Genomic DNA, 16,753 nt, shown 5'->3' on the forward strand with positions numbered 1-16,753 from the left:
GACTTGGCGGCGGAAAAATCGGCGCGCGCGGGTATTAACGAGACACGCGCGATAAACTAGCCGCAAACGTGCGCCCGCGATATCGCCGACGAATTCGCAGCGGACGGAGGCTGAGGTGAACGAGCCCTCAAGGAGGTCGCGAGGCGACACGAGTTTGATATGAATCCGATGAAACTCACGTACGTTGAAATATTATCTAACAACTGTTCGTGCAATTGGAACAAAATTGAGAACCGAGATATTTGCAATCGAAGCTGATGATACTTCTTATACGTCTTCCTTGAGACTAGCGTGCAATTTTTAATTTCTCTTTTTAATATCTTCGAAAACTCTTAAAATAATACTTCGACGAAATACTATTACGATATTAAAGACTACTACTGTGATAATATAGACGATGAATTTCAGAATTGTTAACCATTTTGTTTCGAAAATACAGCCAAATCCATAATTCATAGTAATATACGAAATGCATGTACATATGCACATATTTAAACACTGATATACCTCTTTCTATTATTTGCACATCCCTATTAGATCAACTGATGTATAAATACGTTATAATAAGAACAATAAATAATAATAATATATTCGTACTTATATTATTTCATATATATATATATATATGTTTATCTCAACTTCGTTTCAAATTAACATTTATTATCTAGACAGTGAAATAAATATAAAGAAACAAAATTTGACCTGATAAATGCCAAATTTATAAGTGGCACCCTTGACGTCCCGAAAGTACGACGCTGAGCTTTACAAGCCCCTTAAATCGAAACACAAGCGCACCCACACACGCGCGCGTGGTCGTCGACGCGCGAAATATATCGGCGACTGCTTGTTTCGGACGACGCGTACAACCCCGTTACGAGGACGAACCTAGCTTTGGATCGTTTCCAAACGTGCTTATCGTTTGATTAACCGTCTTACCTCCTCACACTGTGCGCCCGCATCGGGGAGGGACGAGGAGCGGAGAATCGTCCGACCGAACCGTATCGGGCGCGTATTTGTGTGTCTCTTAGCCAAATACGCGACACGCTCGTCCTGTTAACAGTGTCCTGCGACATCTCTCTCTCTCTCTCTCTCACCCTTTCTCTCTGTTACTTAGAACGTGTCACAGCAAACTGTATCCGAAAATCAATCTATTATTCGGCGATATAAAGACGCTTAATAAGCGTGCGCGCGCGCAATCATCTCGCGAATCGAAATTCCCGTGCATCGCGCGAAACATCACATCGGATATCCATCGAGGAGGTAATAGAAGTTAATTAATCTCGACGATCGTGTATCAATTAAATGTCCATACGCACTCGTATCTGGCATTCATCAAATTAGAGATCGCGCGGAAGCACACGCCGGGAGCGCTGTTTCGGGCCGATCGACGTTGGTTTTCCTAATTCGCTCTACACTACATTTTAATATCTCGCGCGCACGAGCGTTCATTTTCGCATCGCTCGGCTGCGAAAACCAGTTCGAGTGCCGAGGAAGTGTGTCCTCGAACGATTTCCACGTCCTGACCGCACTCGATCCCCCAGGCGCCCTCTCGCCGCCTTTCCGCCGACCGACGATCTCGCAATCTCGCGCTCTTCGGCTCCCCCGTTCCTCATCCTCTCGGTTTCGCTCTGTCTGCGACCAATGTGTGTGATCTCGGCGATTCTTTCACCGACAGCGTTCCACGCCTCGGAGATAAGGCGCGGAGTAACTTTGGTAGCCGCTTCTTCGACCGCGCTTCCGCGTGGGAACGAGATTAAGGCCGAACGAGCCGGCGATTTTCGAGCCACCTCGCGAACGATCGCGGGGAAACTCGCGTGACGACGCGCGACCGCTCGCACCGCAAGTCGTGTTTTTATCGTGTCGGAGAACGAGATATCGAGACGCTCCTTCCTACGTTCGCGACTCGACGAGCGGAAGCGAGGGGAGGTTCAAGTGTCGATTTGCAGGCGACAATCCGTGTCCGGTTGACACATTGAATGATTTCTATTGATCGTACAAACGTCTAATTGATGAGTACATCGCTACAAAAGTACAGTAAATAAATATAACTCGGATACATGTATCCCTTACCACGTTTCGCCGGCTCTTTATTGGCTCTACAGCTCATTCTCTAGATGCAATTAATTGTATTTTATTTATTTAATTAATTGTTATAAGCAATTTTTTTTATTCTGTGTCAGCTGGAGGGAGGAATAATTCCACATGTCACGTAACATTGGAAAAGGACAAATACTTGGCGACGAAACTGTAACGAAGGGGAGGGGGAAGGTAAAAATATCTAAATTTAGCGCGACGTAATTGTTGAATGGCCCCCGATTTAATAAGACGATAATATTACAGCGCCGGTGACCTTCACGGCATTGAACGTGTTAACGAGAAGGAACTGTCTGCCGGCTTTATATAATGCTGTACAGAGGGAAGTAATAAAAAAAATATCTACTTTCCGCTTCCGCAACCACTTTTACTAATTTCCGATTCGGAACTTTCGCGCAACGAATTGAATTAACGTCTGATTCGAAAGTTTTCCCCAGCACGGGGCCTCGTATCTCGCGTAGCTCGCGGCTACTCGCGAGTAACAACCGCGAAATGTTGGACCATTTTGAAACGGGGAATTTCAATCTCCACGTCCGAACGCGGGATTCTTTGCGAAGTACGGGACGCTTATTAAAAATTGTTTCTTCGTCCGTGGAATTCTTACGCAAAATATAGCCAGAAATATGAAGTCGTACCGAGCCGTATAGAAGAACGCCAGTAATCCCGATTCTACTATTTAATTCGTCCCTATCTGCCGATGCCAAAGAGATGGGGGAAGGGGGAGTAGACTTGACGTAATAACTGGGAGTAACTGTATACGTATCTTTAAAAACAATGTTTAATGCCGAACTATTTCTCGAGATCTATCCGGCTAACAGAAACAGCGCGGGAGCTGTTTATAATGTCTTTTCGAGCTTCGGAAATTTTAATGGCTGAAATAGTTCCAAAAATATGCAGCACTTGGCTGTTTTGTGCGTCGACACGGTTTATAAATATAAATATATATATAAACAAGAATATTATATTATAATATTCTTAGAAGATTTTCGCTTTTAAATTGAATTCAAATAATACTTGTATTAATATGAATTTCATCAAATCAAGATTAAAAATCCAAGAAGATTACAATATTCTTGCTTATATATGAAAATATCCATTCCTGATTTAAGGCAAATTTTTTTTTTCTGTGCACCAGAATCAAATGGCGATTTGACCGAATATTAAATTAGAAAGTTAACAAATGAAATATTTTTAATGTTACTATGATTAATAACACGGATGTAGCGCGCGCATGCGTGCATATATTTGTAAAGTGTAAATGCTTAAAGTATTTCGTATATTTTGTTCAATTGCAGGGTAAATCACAAAACAATCTTTCGGGAACGGGGAAGGGGAACATAGTGGGAGTGAATAAATAGCATCTGTTTATGTTTCCCATTTATTTATTATCTGTTTATGATCTGTCTGCGATTCCCTTGGAATCACATGTTTGAAACATTACACTTCTAACCGGATCCCACATAGATTTCCCACTCAGAATCTGCAATTATTATAGAAAATCGAACTGGGATCCCAATCAGGTCCCAAAAACGGTTCTATACGACGATACATTTCACGAGACGCATCGAGTGCGGGGTGAAAAGTTCATCGAACGTATCGTTCATCGAGTATCGCGACGAGCCGCACGGCTAATTAATATTTACGAAATAGAACGCGTTCAAACGTCGTTCCACGGCGGGAGCGGTCGCTCGCTGAAAGGACAAACGTTCTACTAGCGGGAATGCGCTACTCGCGTGGGGCGTGCGCGTCGTTGCATGCGACATCGCGATTAAAACTGCCGTCGTCAGACGTTATTACAAACATTAGCGCCTAATTGACGTTGGAAATGTTTCGGGTCTAATTGCCGTCGCGCGCGCGGACGGCGAGTTCCATCATGGTCCTGGAAAAGCGCATTCGCGCCGGCGGGCGTGTTACCGCGCGCCGGGCGAAGTGGACGAATGAATGTTTTACGCGCCAAAAAAGAAGCGGCGCAATTGCGCGCAACGCGTTCCCGTAGGTCTCCACCGGCAGTTAAGAAACAATAAAACGCCATTAAAACGTCGCGCTTCCTGCCGCCGCTCCGGCGCGGCGTACCGTTGCTCTACTCAGGGAATTGCAAAAATGCCACGGATAATTTCTAAACGCGGCCATTACGGCAGCAATTTCTCTTTCCGCGCGCGAAAAAGCGAATCAGATTGGATTATTCGAAGAAAAGAGGACGGTCGGCGGGTGGATCGCGATTCGCCGCGGCGTCTGACGAAGAGTAAGCGAAAAGCAGCGTCGGGATCATCGACGAGGGCAGCCTGTACAACGCAGCGTACAAACTCGATACAACGTGTGCACGTTTGACCTTCCGAATAATGTATTTTCACTATCCTTGGAGTGGCAACTAGGATCATTCGTGTCTTCTTCGATTCTTCTCCTCCTAGATTGCTCGCAAAAATCTCCAGAGATTATTGGAACTTTCTTTACCTTTTTACTTGAAGACTACATAATTGTTTCGTTAACAATAAATTGTCAAGTATTTTATTTTTAAACGAAGGCGGATAAAAGTGACCATCTTATAAAATATGTAACTTAAAAAATAAATCAACTAGAAAAAATCCTTCTAAGCTTTTCTAGTACAGACATAAATGTAAAAAAATAAAAGCGAGTTGACCTGATATCTTTTAAAAAATGCAATTATTTGCGAGGGTGAAAACCGCCAATTTTAAGGATTGGGAGAACGTTTTCAGGAGACGAAAAACTCATTTCTGAGAGAAGATATTATCTTTTTCTACAAAATTATCACAGAAAATAATACATAAAAAAATATACAATTTGTAATAACAATTAAACAGATTTTTTATGAACGTCTGTAGTCAGTCGCAATAACTACAGAAAAAAACACGTAAAACAAGGTTTGAATATTCCGTAAAAAAAAAAAGATCAAAAAGAAGCGAACAAAAAAAATGGCAAGGTGCAACTTGTGCCTTTTTGGCACATGTCGAGTGGCAATCAGGATCGTTTGTGTCCACGTTGCTCGCCATTCGACAAGATATTAGGGTTTCCCAGTGATTCGCAGACTATGAACCCCCTCCCCTCCACAAAACTTTTTTTAAGGGGGTGATCTGAGTTGCAGATGGCTCGGCTGCTCCCGAGAAACGAGTGCCTCTTACAATAACTCGGACACAAATGACGCTGGTTGTCAGGACTCGAAGGGTTAACATAACATTTGTTCGGACGCCATTTTAATGATCCAACCAGGATCCATCGCGCGAAGCCAATTTAATTGTAATTACCGGCTAGTCTCAAAGGCTCTTACGAGTGAAATTGGCTTCCTCGGGAAATACAAGGCGAAGTATAAAATTACCGTTGAATTCATTTCTTCGCGGATAAAGCGTAAAAATAGCTCGGACACCGTCGCCGCGAAGAAGATATTTCCGACGCGATACAGTCGATGGCAGGAGTTATCCGTTCAATAAATCTCACTAAGGATATATCGACGAGAGAGGGAAAAAGAGAGAGAGAGAGAAAGAGAGAGTCTTTCTCCCATGGGAGGCGACAGTACGTACAAAAGTCTGAAAAGAGGAAGAGGGACGTAGGAGGAGCAGCGACGGTGAGAGCCGGATTGCCCCCAGGATCGAATTCGTCAAGCCGTAGACCCGATAAATCTCGACTATCGAGAAGTCCAGAGCTGCGGCACGGACCCCCACGGACCAGTCCCGGGACTCCTCGTTGTCGTCGTCGTCGTCGTCGCGCGCGCGAATCGACGACGGCGGACTTATAAATCCCGACGTTTAACGCGAGCGAAGGTTCTTGAGAGAGGGGGGGGGGGAAGAGCGGATGGAGAATAATCCCGCGGGACTTCCCCCCGCGCGACATTTTTTTCTCTCTTCGTAATCTCTCGCGTCGATATTTATTACGAGAGCGGGGCACTGCGAGATTCGACGGGGGGCGCCCCGAGGAGCTCGTGCCCCGTAAATCACACCGGTGTAAATAACGGTGGCGCTTTCGCGTATTTAACGCGCGGAACGCACGCGGACGGCCGCTGATCGAGTTTCGGTGGACTTCTGTTATTGGCTGAATACACGGCTGATCAATCGGAGAAACGATGTATCGTATTTCGATGAATGGAGCGTTTCGATCTGCGAACGATCCACGAGTCCGATGAAAAATGAAAACCGCTCTGCTTACAGTATAGTCGGAATACATTAAATCTATTAAATACACAGTACATTTGTGACGCATTATTCTTATTCTAAAGAAGCGTCGTACGCTTTTCCACACGCTCGTCGCGTAAGTCATGGAGTTACGCTTTTAAAAGCGCATCTCCTACACGCTATCACGATTTAACAAAATATCGTCGCGTATTCCAAAGCGATCGACTTAATCGACGACGACTTTTGCGCACGAAATATATTAATATTAAAAACTACCACGGGCGAGATAACGCTGTACAGCGATGTAGCGCGTGAAAATTGATCCGCGGAAAAATTTCCCAACTTAGGTGCGCGCTCTCGTGCGCGCGCGCACTGCGTGGCCGTATGGCCGTGCGGAAAATGGTCGAGTTTCGCACTTTCCCCGTTCGCTGAAAAAAGCGACCTACTCCCCCAACGAGTGGCATATCGTCCAGTCGTTTTTCCTCGAGGCCGAAGTGAAACCTAATCGAATAGTGATCGCCGTCCCCGAACAACGACGCGCCGTCCGGAACACACGTTCGCCGTCTAGCGCTCCCACCCCCGCGTCGTCCCTTTTCACCCTGACCACCGGCACCCCTCGTCGCCCCGGCGCCTTCGGGCCGCCGCCCCCCTCCCGGGGGTGCTCCGAATATCGATTCGTCGGACATTACCGTGTAGCCGCCGCTGGAAAACGTTATCGACGAAGTGTCCGCCCGTTCCCTCTCTCGCTCTCTGTCTCTTTCGCTCTTGCCCTCTTTCCCCTCTTTCTCCCCCCCCCCCCTCTCTCTCTCTCTCTCTCGAAATAACGTCAAAATCCGATGGAGCCGCCATCGAGCGCATCGGCCGTTTCGAGTGCAGCGCGCTAATACAGTTACGAATTTACAACCATATATATATGTGTGAGCGAGGAGTGGAGGTCGACGGCGGGGATGCAACGGCGTTCGTTCGTGGCGCGAGTAATATTCGGCGTTACAACGCGAGAGCGAGTTTCTGTAACGCTATTGATTCGCCTGGGAATCGTCGGTAACATCGTGGTGTGTTCGGCCAATGGGAGACGCGGGATTCGCGCGACGACGTGTAACGATATTGTTTTTCGAGGGGCGCGCGCTTTCTGTCCTCTCTCCCTCACCCTCTTTCTATCTTTCTCTCTCCCCCTTCCGCCCTTCCTCTCTTTCTACGGCATCTTCCCTGGAAACACGATGGAATTCGACGACGAGAGGCATCGAGTTGGTTCATTTCGCCTCCACTTCAGCATGCCTTTCAAGTCCGGAGATGTATGTGAAATGTAAATACGGAATGTGTCCCAAAACTGTCGCGACTCCATTCGTCTGCGAACTTGCCTTCGAAAATCGATTCTTTTAACGGAAATATTAAAGGGATATTCGGGGGGGTTAGGGCGAGAAGACTTCTGCCAAACCCGTCGCGTTTCTGGATTAACCTCACATGAGAAAGGAAAATGTTACAATGTATTTCTGTTCCAAATATTATATTATTTACATATTGTTACATTTCATTATTTTACGTATTACACATTTACATTTACATAGTTTAGCATCGACGGACTGAAAAGATCGTTCGATAAAAAACAAGGGGCAAAAGCTTCGCACGCGGTTATACATATATTTTTTCGTCCAGCCATCACAAGCTTCGACGAGAAGGGACCGTTGTCTTTCACACAATAAGGAATTTATCGATTCAATACATACTAATTCGTCTCGATCCTTTGTCCGAGCGCGCGCATTTGCACTCCAACAATGAACCGAGATTAATCTTCCCTTCGAACCGCCGCGAACACACCCCGGTAGCATAATTACGGACTTCATTGGCCGCCGCTATCGGATTGACATTTAGCAGAGCAAACAATTATGCTTGTCCGCCCGCCGCCCGCTCATCCACCCGTCCTGCACTCGCCGCCACCCCTGTGATAAGCTCGGATTCACCCCCGCGCGAACGCTAATTTATAAACATTCCCTCTCTAACGCGAATTTACGCGCACCTCGTAAAAGAGCGTTGACGCACCCTTCGTTAGTTTATTTCGACGCCAAAGTGCAGCGGAACGTGCATTGCGGAGTGCATTCGAACGAGCTGACAAAGAAGAGCGACAATTTCGAGAGGGAGGGTGAGAACGTGGCGATGCATTGATAATTTGCGACTTTGTTTCGCGAATTCGTTCGCGACGACTACTTGCCGCGGAGTATGGCGTCATTAAAATTCTATGATACCAGGCTTTGGTGCGTAGTTAGTATATAAATCGGAATCGGGTTAATTAATTTATGGTGATTTATGATAATTAAGTGCTAACCAGGTGCTGAGTAATCGCGATGTTTTATTAATAAACAGCTGATTGCGTGTCCTTCGCCAACGCATGTCTTAATCTCAATGCAAATAAACGCTGGCACGTGTGTATTTGTTTCTTTCTCCATATTAATATCGAAAATTGTAGCAATATGGATTGTTGAAATTCGTCGTTCAAATCGCATACAAATCAGCATAAATAGCTGAATAGTGATAGTTTTAACAATATAGAATATTAATCAAATGTATTAATAAGGCACGAGTGAATTTTTTATCATTTTTAGCGTCAATTTAGGTCAGCGACCTCTGAAATAAACGAATGAGCAGATATTTTTATTTCGCTTCGTGTATTTTCGGTCTCACTAAAACGCTTAAAAATATACGTCAGTCGAGAAAGAAAATGAGATGAACTAAAAAATTTTCCACGAACGCAAAAAAAGAACAGTATAAAATTGTCACGACTTGTCGCACCAATGCAAAAACAGAGGCACCAAAATAAAAGTTTCGATGTAAAAAAAATTTAATCAAAATGATAATTTTATAGAAAATGTGAAAATTTGTCTTCAAAGTGTCAATCAGTACGTAGAAGGCCATGTGTCATCAGCCGAAGCTCGGTTAATCGAATTTATGGAAATACGGAAGTTTTAATTCAACGCGGCAATGAGAAATAAAAAAAAAAAGAAAAAAACGCACTAACGATATTCAAAAATAAACATTGTACTATTTCGTTAATAACTATAACGATATACTGTTGAAAAATACTCCACGAGCCGGGGGCAAAGATGTAATCCCTAAATCAAATAATGAAAAGCGAAAAACCAATTTTCAACGTTCCCTAAAATTCCGACAGTCTTTTACCGCGCCGCTCAATGCAGCATTCGTCCGCGCTATTGACGAAGATGGATGCCCCGCGAGAGAACGCTCTACGAATTTTGCGAAACTCGCCGGAACGTTTCTGTCCATCGCCTTCCCCCCGGCTGCGACTGGCCGGCCGCGAATGATTTAACATTTGCAACCTTTAAAGGCTAAAACGGACCGTTCCGCACAGAAGATCACAGTGTCAATAGGAGTATCATCCTCAAAAGGTTACGGAAATCAAAGGGGTCTCCGTAATCACGCGACGTTTCACTGTCGTGATTATGCCCGACGCCGTGTTCGCAACGAGGCAACAAAGTATCGCGTAATTCCCGGCGATTCAGTCGCCGCTCGATTGCGATGGTAACGGCATCGCTATGGAAGCAGATTATAAATTACAATTCAACTGTCGTCCGCAGTGGTGGACACCGCGCGAAAACGACGAGCAAAAGAAACTAATACCCGGGCTCCTCGTAGAGAGAGTCTCGGTCTGAGCACAGTGGTATTTGAACATTCACTTGTCCTTCGAACTGTTTAATCAAATCGGAATTTTCTCGTGAATATCAACATCTATGATTTTTAAGGAGCTGCCTACGTCGAGTATAAATAACCAATATTATCGTCATTTCCACTGAAAATAGCTTCGTAAATTCTAATACCGTTTCTCTTACGGGCTCCACAACGGCGTGAGCTATTCGAAGAAAAAAAGATAAATATCGCGAAAAAAATCCCAAGCCAAAGAAGACCGAGCGTCCCGAAATGTACGAATCGCCGAGCTCCCTCCGCCGGCATCGAACAGCGCGGTATCGATACTCTCCGAGTATCGTAAGCGTCCTTTGCCTACGCCGGGTCAGGGTTCGGCGCGGCTAATGGAGACACGGCCGAGAGCCGGTTATTGCAGCCGGTCTTCAAGGGGCCGGAAAGCGGAAGCGGGGAAGGCGGGGGCGTTATTACGTCTCGTTTCGAGGAGAAGACCCCTCGGCGAGGACTTTCGTCGATATCCTGGTGAGCGGCGCGCCGCCCCTACCGTGGGCCGGTTAACGCCTTTGAGCTGCGCGTGCCCGACTTCCCCCCTCGCCCTTTTTTCCCCAATCCTCCCGCCACCAGACTCGTTCGGAGCCAGAACGACGAAGGGAGAAACGAGATAGCGAGAAAGGGAGAAAGAGAGAGAGCGGGACGAGGGTGTAGGGAGAAGAGGGGTGCGCAACACCCACGTTTTTTCATCCGGCAGCGCGATAGAACACTCGGTCTGATACCACCTCCCGCTGCACCCCCCTCCACCTGAAGCCCGCTCCATCGCGCCGGGTATCAAAGGAGCGAAATAACAAAGGTGCTCGGATGTACGATCTAACTTACTACTACCTCCCCCCCCCCTCCCTCTTCCTCTCTTTATATATATATCCCTTCCTAGATGATATCTTCGCAAGTCTACTTCTCCCGTTTGGCGCGTTGAAAAATTCACCCTACACTCTTCGTTCGGAACGAAGAAGATACATCGGAGGGGGTGACGATGCAACCGACCCGTCGTTATCTCACCACGCGGTCCTGCCCTTCCGGGCCCGCATGGGACTTCCGGCGCGGTCCGATTCCAACGACGTTCGAAATCGCGCACTCCACACGCCGGGTGTCTCCGTCGAGAGGATCGACGCTCGGGGATCGAGCCGGAAGGCATTGGACGCGACAATCGATCGTTTAATAAACGAGCCTCCGCACCGGTGGTGGTCCGGCGCTTTTCATTAGAACGACCGCAATGCGTGCGCACCGCTTTCTAAAACGCGACTGTGCACGTGTGTATGTGTGTGTGTGTGTGTATGTGTGTGCGGGCGGAGGATTAAATGTCCTGCTTTCGATCGGCCAGCAATCCCGAATAACAGACCTTTAATCGCGGCGGTGGAAATTGAAAGGGGTCGCAAACGCGAGTTATGTTGCGTCGAAGAGGATAAAGACATTCCTGCCGGCGGAATAAGTGCGAATTAATCAAACTATCCGCAGTGGTCGGCCCTAAACACGCCGGGACAATGTATCTTTCTTCCCCTCTCTCTCTCTCTCTCTCTCTCTCTCTCTTGGCTTCTGTGCGTGTACGGAGTACACAAATAAAATTTATCGATACACATTTAACCACATAATACGTTCTCGCACATTTACTCCTATCTCGTCGGTATAAACGAGAGGAGGAGATGAACCAAAACTCTCGGATGATTTCGGATGTCGCGCGCGTTTGTCCACCCATTTTTTAATTTATAAAAAAACTCGTCAACCAGCACGAACGTGTTCTACCGCCGATCCGTGGATTCACCTATATCGTAATCAAATGTATGAGTAACAACGTCCTTAATCGCCGAGCGGAAATTCAAAGAGGCATGGACGTCAGTTTGTTTGTTCGAAAGAGGATAAAAGCGTCCTCGGCGGCAAGTGAGGATTAATTTGCCTTTATCGGCGAATGAAATAAACAGGTAAAACGGGGTTGACAGTTTTCGGACACGCCAAGACAAACGAACGAGCAAACGTTCTTAAGTCTAACTTAAACGGGTCTTGTCTATTTACATAAACGTCCTGTTCTCATTCCGCCATTAATTGCAAGTGACAGCCTCTTAACTGTGGCGGAAATTCGAAAGATGGTACAAACGTAAGTAACGCGTAAATACCGCGAGGAGAACGAGCGAGCACTCAAGCATCAAATAAATAAACGCGAAAGGCGCAAATTGGATATTCCCCAAAACGATTTGCAGAATTTACGCGCGAGTAAAAGAACTAATTATAATTGATAATAGAAATAATTCAAATCGGCATATATAACGGAGACGACCCTAGGTACGGCATGTTCTTAATTAATCGTTATCAGACATTCTTCATTCTTTCCTCGTAAACCTTTCCTTCTATTCTCGGCCGGAGCGAGCGTTCGTCGTCGATTATGCGGTTATCTATGCGGCAAATCTCATTACGTTACGCTCACATTAAGCTGCATATCCATGCGCACAATGTTTACATTGATATTATCTACCTTGTTACATTAACGCCATTGCGTTATGGGTGACACCATAATTCCTGAAAAGATACTTCGAGACGATTCTTATTGTTAAATATATGTACAAGACGTCTCGCCGAAGACGGTGCTGCAAGTTTTTATCGCGGCGCATATCAGAGTCGAAATTTTGAGATATGACACTCGAGATACAACATTATACAATTTGCTGTCCCATCTTGATGCTACAAGTGTTTGCTTACTTTCCGTTTTCTCCCAGTTTACGCTTGAAGAAGTATTTTATCCAAGAATTACGTAACACTCAATTATCTTCTATCTAAATTTAATTTCTGTTCTGAACTTTTCGATAAGAATTAATTATTAATAAATAAGTTTATCGAATAACTTTTCGATAAGAATTAATTATTAAATAAATAAACGCGAAAGGCGCAAATTGGATATTCCCCAAAACGATTTGCAGAATTTACGATATGCAGAATTTGGATATTTAACTCAACTACAAACAGAGGATAAGCAAATATTAAATAATCTATTATTAAATAAAGATTTTTAATCAATATTAGATAAAAGCTTTTCCCCGTTTATCAAATGATGACGGTCTGTAAATAAATGCTGGCCTGAGAATAGATTCATAATTTCGATTCGTGATATGTTCTTATCTTTAGCCAGTTTAGGAAACGTTTTACATAGGGCAGCAAAGAATTGGACATGCCTGGAAATACATGATTCATCGCTACCTGCGTCTCGACAATCCGCGTCCAAGCTTTCAAGCCCGACATCTCAGCTCCCGGCTACTTTGTCGTGGCACTGTACCGACACTGACACTGACATTCGCGTAAGTGTGATTCGATCGGAGAAACGCATGTTAACTAATGCGATGCCGACGAGAGCCGGATTAATAAATGTTTCCATAAGCGATGGAATATTTGAATCACCTCGTAGCAATTGTAAAACGATACACCGATATGCTCGGCGTAGTTCGTCGGTTCGTAACGTAATGACTCAGTCGCCGACAATTACGCGACATGTGCAAGACTACTAAACAATGAACACTTTCGTAAACAGCGAAAATACCACCTCACTAATCGCGAACCGTCGTCGGTTAATCAGTGACGGACAGATTCAGTGGCCGAGAAACCGCGACAACCAAATCCCTTAGAATATTCCCGACATTCCGTTCCGACGATAGCGGATCGGCTATCGCAGCATTTCCGATCGACTCGCACTTTGACATGTAAAGTCATGTTAAGTGTCTGGCTACGATAAAGGGCGGAAGCTGACTCTAAGATGAAATAAAAGCCGCAGCAGCAGCTGGCGATAAGGCCTACAATTCCCATGCTTCACTTCTTCCGAATTTTCCGATTCTGTCGAATTTTCTAACACCAATAGATTATGAATATACAAAGTTTGTGATTTAATTTGTCCATTCATTAATCTTTGTTACATTATTTAATGTTCACTTATCGGACATATTCCGCTTGCAGTTGAGTCAGTTACATAATTCAGATGTCACATGTTGAAATTAAAAAAACAGATTAAATATAGACAGACTGTCGAGATAATTGAATATATTTCTTAAGTAAGTCCTTGTTGCGCGAAACGAAACGGAAGTACACAGCGATTTCTATCGTCGAACTACTGAATAATCTGCATAATGCTATACCACTCGAGATCCCGCATTCGTATTCGCAGTCCGACGGATTCTGCACGGTTAATGCGGAAACAAAATTTTTACTCAGGATAAGTCGCATTTAATAAGAGCTCACGTTCTTATCGATCGCCCCGAGGAATTAACGCAGGGCAAGGGAAGCAACTTTAATTTCCCGTGAGAGTGTTTATCAGGAATCGGGCATAGAGGAAAAAGCGTAATATTTTTCCCGAGTTAAACGAAACCGCGCGCGCGCGCATATGAAACGAGCGCGTATCGCGTATATCTTTTTGCGTTTCCTGACGTTAACGCATTCGATGCGTCGCGATACGATTTCCGTCCATTGAAGAGTCGCGGAGGCACGCGTTTCGAGCGATCGCCGCCGCGAGAGAGCTTTCACCCGGCCGTATCGCATCCGTTTTTGATTAGGCCGTTATCTGACCGGCGATATCTCGACGCGTTACAGTCATTGGTGCGTACTTACACGCTCGCGACTACGTGCGCTCGCTCTCAGGGAGAGAGGTGGCGGAGAGAGACCGGATTCCCAGGGTGCATTAAGCTATCTATCAATCTATCTCGTACGAGGAGAGTGCGCGCGCGGCAGCGTGCACCGCCAATACCGCGCAATCACGCGCGCGCGTACGTAAATCCACGTGCACGCTCCGTCGACCGTGCGCGTACGGTAAACGCGCTGATGCGTGGGCGACGGGCCGTGCATTGTCGTACGCAAAAGTCACGCTAATGTCAACCGCAGAGATTCTTGCTTCAACGTCGTGCTCGTCGTCGTCGCGTTCGAATAAATCGCGACGATAAAAAGAACGTCGAGCTATCGCGAAACGAACGGACGTTCCGCATCGACGTCGCACTGCCTCGTAATAATAATTGCAATCACGACATCGTCGATTACAATATTTTACGATTTGATCAATTGGTATCCGAGATACCTCTGTCTTCTCATCAACGCTGTCCGAACTCTGGAAGCACCGTGGACCCCGGCCTCACGTAAAGATCGCGCGTGTGCGCAAAGGGTGGGGATGCCGTCGAGGTGGTCCGAGAGCGGTAAATCATCGGACAATACGTGATTCCTACCGGCGGGCTTCGGTGAATTTTTATCATCACCCCCAAAACGTTCGCCTCCCATCCCCGTCCAAAGTGCATTCGGCGGAGGGAAGGGGACGTGCGCTGTAACGGTGTCGTCCGACGTCGTCCATCCCCTTCTTTGACATTTTCCGCGCGCGAAGGCAGCGCGGCACTGCCAAACGAGGGGGACGGCGACCCGACAAAGGGCGGCCTCCACTTCACCGCGGCACAATGCTATCTCTTCGATGTACTTCCGCCCTGTTGCGTTTTTCCGATTCCATCCCCCCTCCCCCCCGTGTCCGCCCTCTTGGACACCCTTTTTTCCGCCACGCGCTGCGCCGTTAACCCCCCCCCCCTTTCGCCTCTCCTACCGATCGTACATCTCCGGCAACAATCGCGCCAGGACCTTCGCCATTTCCTCGCACCGGTACTGGCAACCACCCTCGAGTCTCCTTTCGTGCCCGCTCCCGCCGCCCCGCGCGAAATCTTCCGCTAACGTATGCTCGCGTATTTAGATAAGGGTGGCGAAAGGCGTGTCCTCGCACGGAGCACGTGCCCCGTTTTATCGCGGACCGGGACTCTTTGTGCGCGACCCGTCACTCCGTCGTTTCGAAAGAGAGAGAGAGAGAGAAGGGGGCGATAAACACGCGGTAAATAGGGTACACGATGATGGGCACTTTAATCCCGCGGTGGATACAAAAGAGACGAAGGGCCTTTGAGAGAGCTCAGTTAATTTCCAGACCTTTCAACGTACGTCACGCGTTATACTTTTTGCGCGTTGCATTCTTCCATTTTAAATGTAATGCGAGAAGTGGTAAGAGACACGGCCCGGGAATACACCTGCGCTGTAAACATTATCGTGCTTTTTAACTGGAAAAACCCGTCAAACACCTTCCATTCGTATTCCCTCCTTATATTTGAAACATCGTCTCGTTCCGCGCCGGCGGAAATCTATTCATTTTTTTTTTTCCCTTTACACGCGAACTCGTTTGGAAACTTGGAGGGACGTGTTCGATAGACAAATACAATAACGGAAGTTCCTACGGAACCGGGCGGGTCGAAAATAGTTTCCTCCTTTCCGTCACCGTTGCGACGTCACGTACTCGATGTAACGACTCGGCGGGACGGATAACAGGTCCCAGGCATTGTGACGACGCTGTCACTACGTTCGCGGTAGAGATTGGATTGTTTTCTTACCCCGGGGAAACGGGCGGGCTAAATGAAAAATACGCGGCGACAAATCCCCCCCCCTCCCCTCCCCCCTCCGGCTGTTCGCGACGGACGCGAGGGGAAAAAGCGTTTTTCGATTTCGCGAGTAACCAAGCGCGATCGCGCGGAAGGTTCACACGTACTCCGGGACGTACTCGAGCGTATCGCTTAATAGCAACGCCGTTTCACGGCGAAGTCCGCCGTAAAACCGTCTTTATCGTGAAACAAAGGCCGGCCGCTGGTAAGTTTCTCCAAAGACGATGCTGCGCGCGCGTCTTCCCCGTCGCGATGTTTTTCTCGCGCACCGTAAGCGTGCATCCCCCCCCCCTCCCTTTAATACGGCGTAGTGATGATCGATGTGAAATTTCTAAATGAATACCGGGAGAGAGAATTATGACGGCGTCGTAAACTTTTCCCGCCTCTCAACCCCTCGAATCGTGCGCGGCCCCG

The sequence above is a fragment of the Dinoponera quadriceps genome, unplaced genomic scaffold, assembly GCF_001313825.1.
Source record: "Dinoponera quadriceps isolate SergipeBrazil2010 unplaced genomic scaffold, ASM131382v1 scaffold3035, whole genome shotgun sequence".
Classification (NCBI taxonomy): Eukaryota; Metazoa; Arthropoda; class Insecta; order Hymenoptera; family Formicidae; genus Dinoponera; species Dinoponera quadriceps.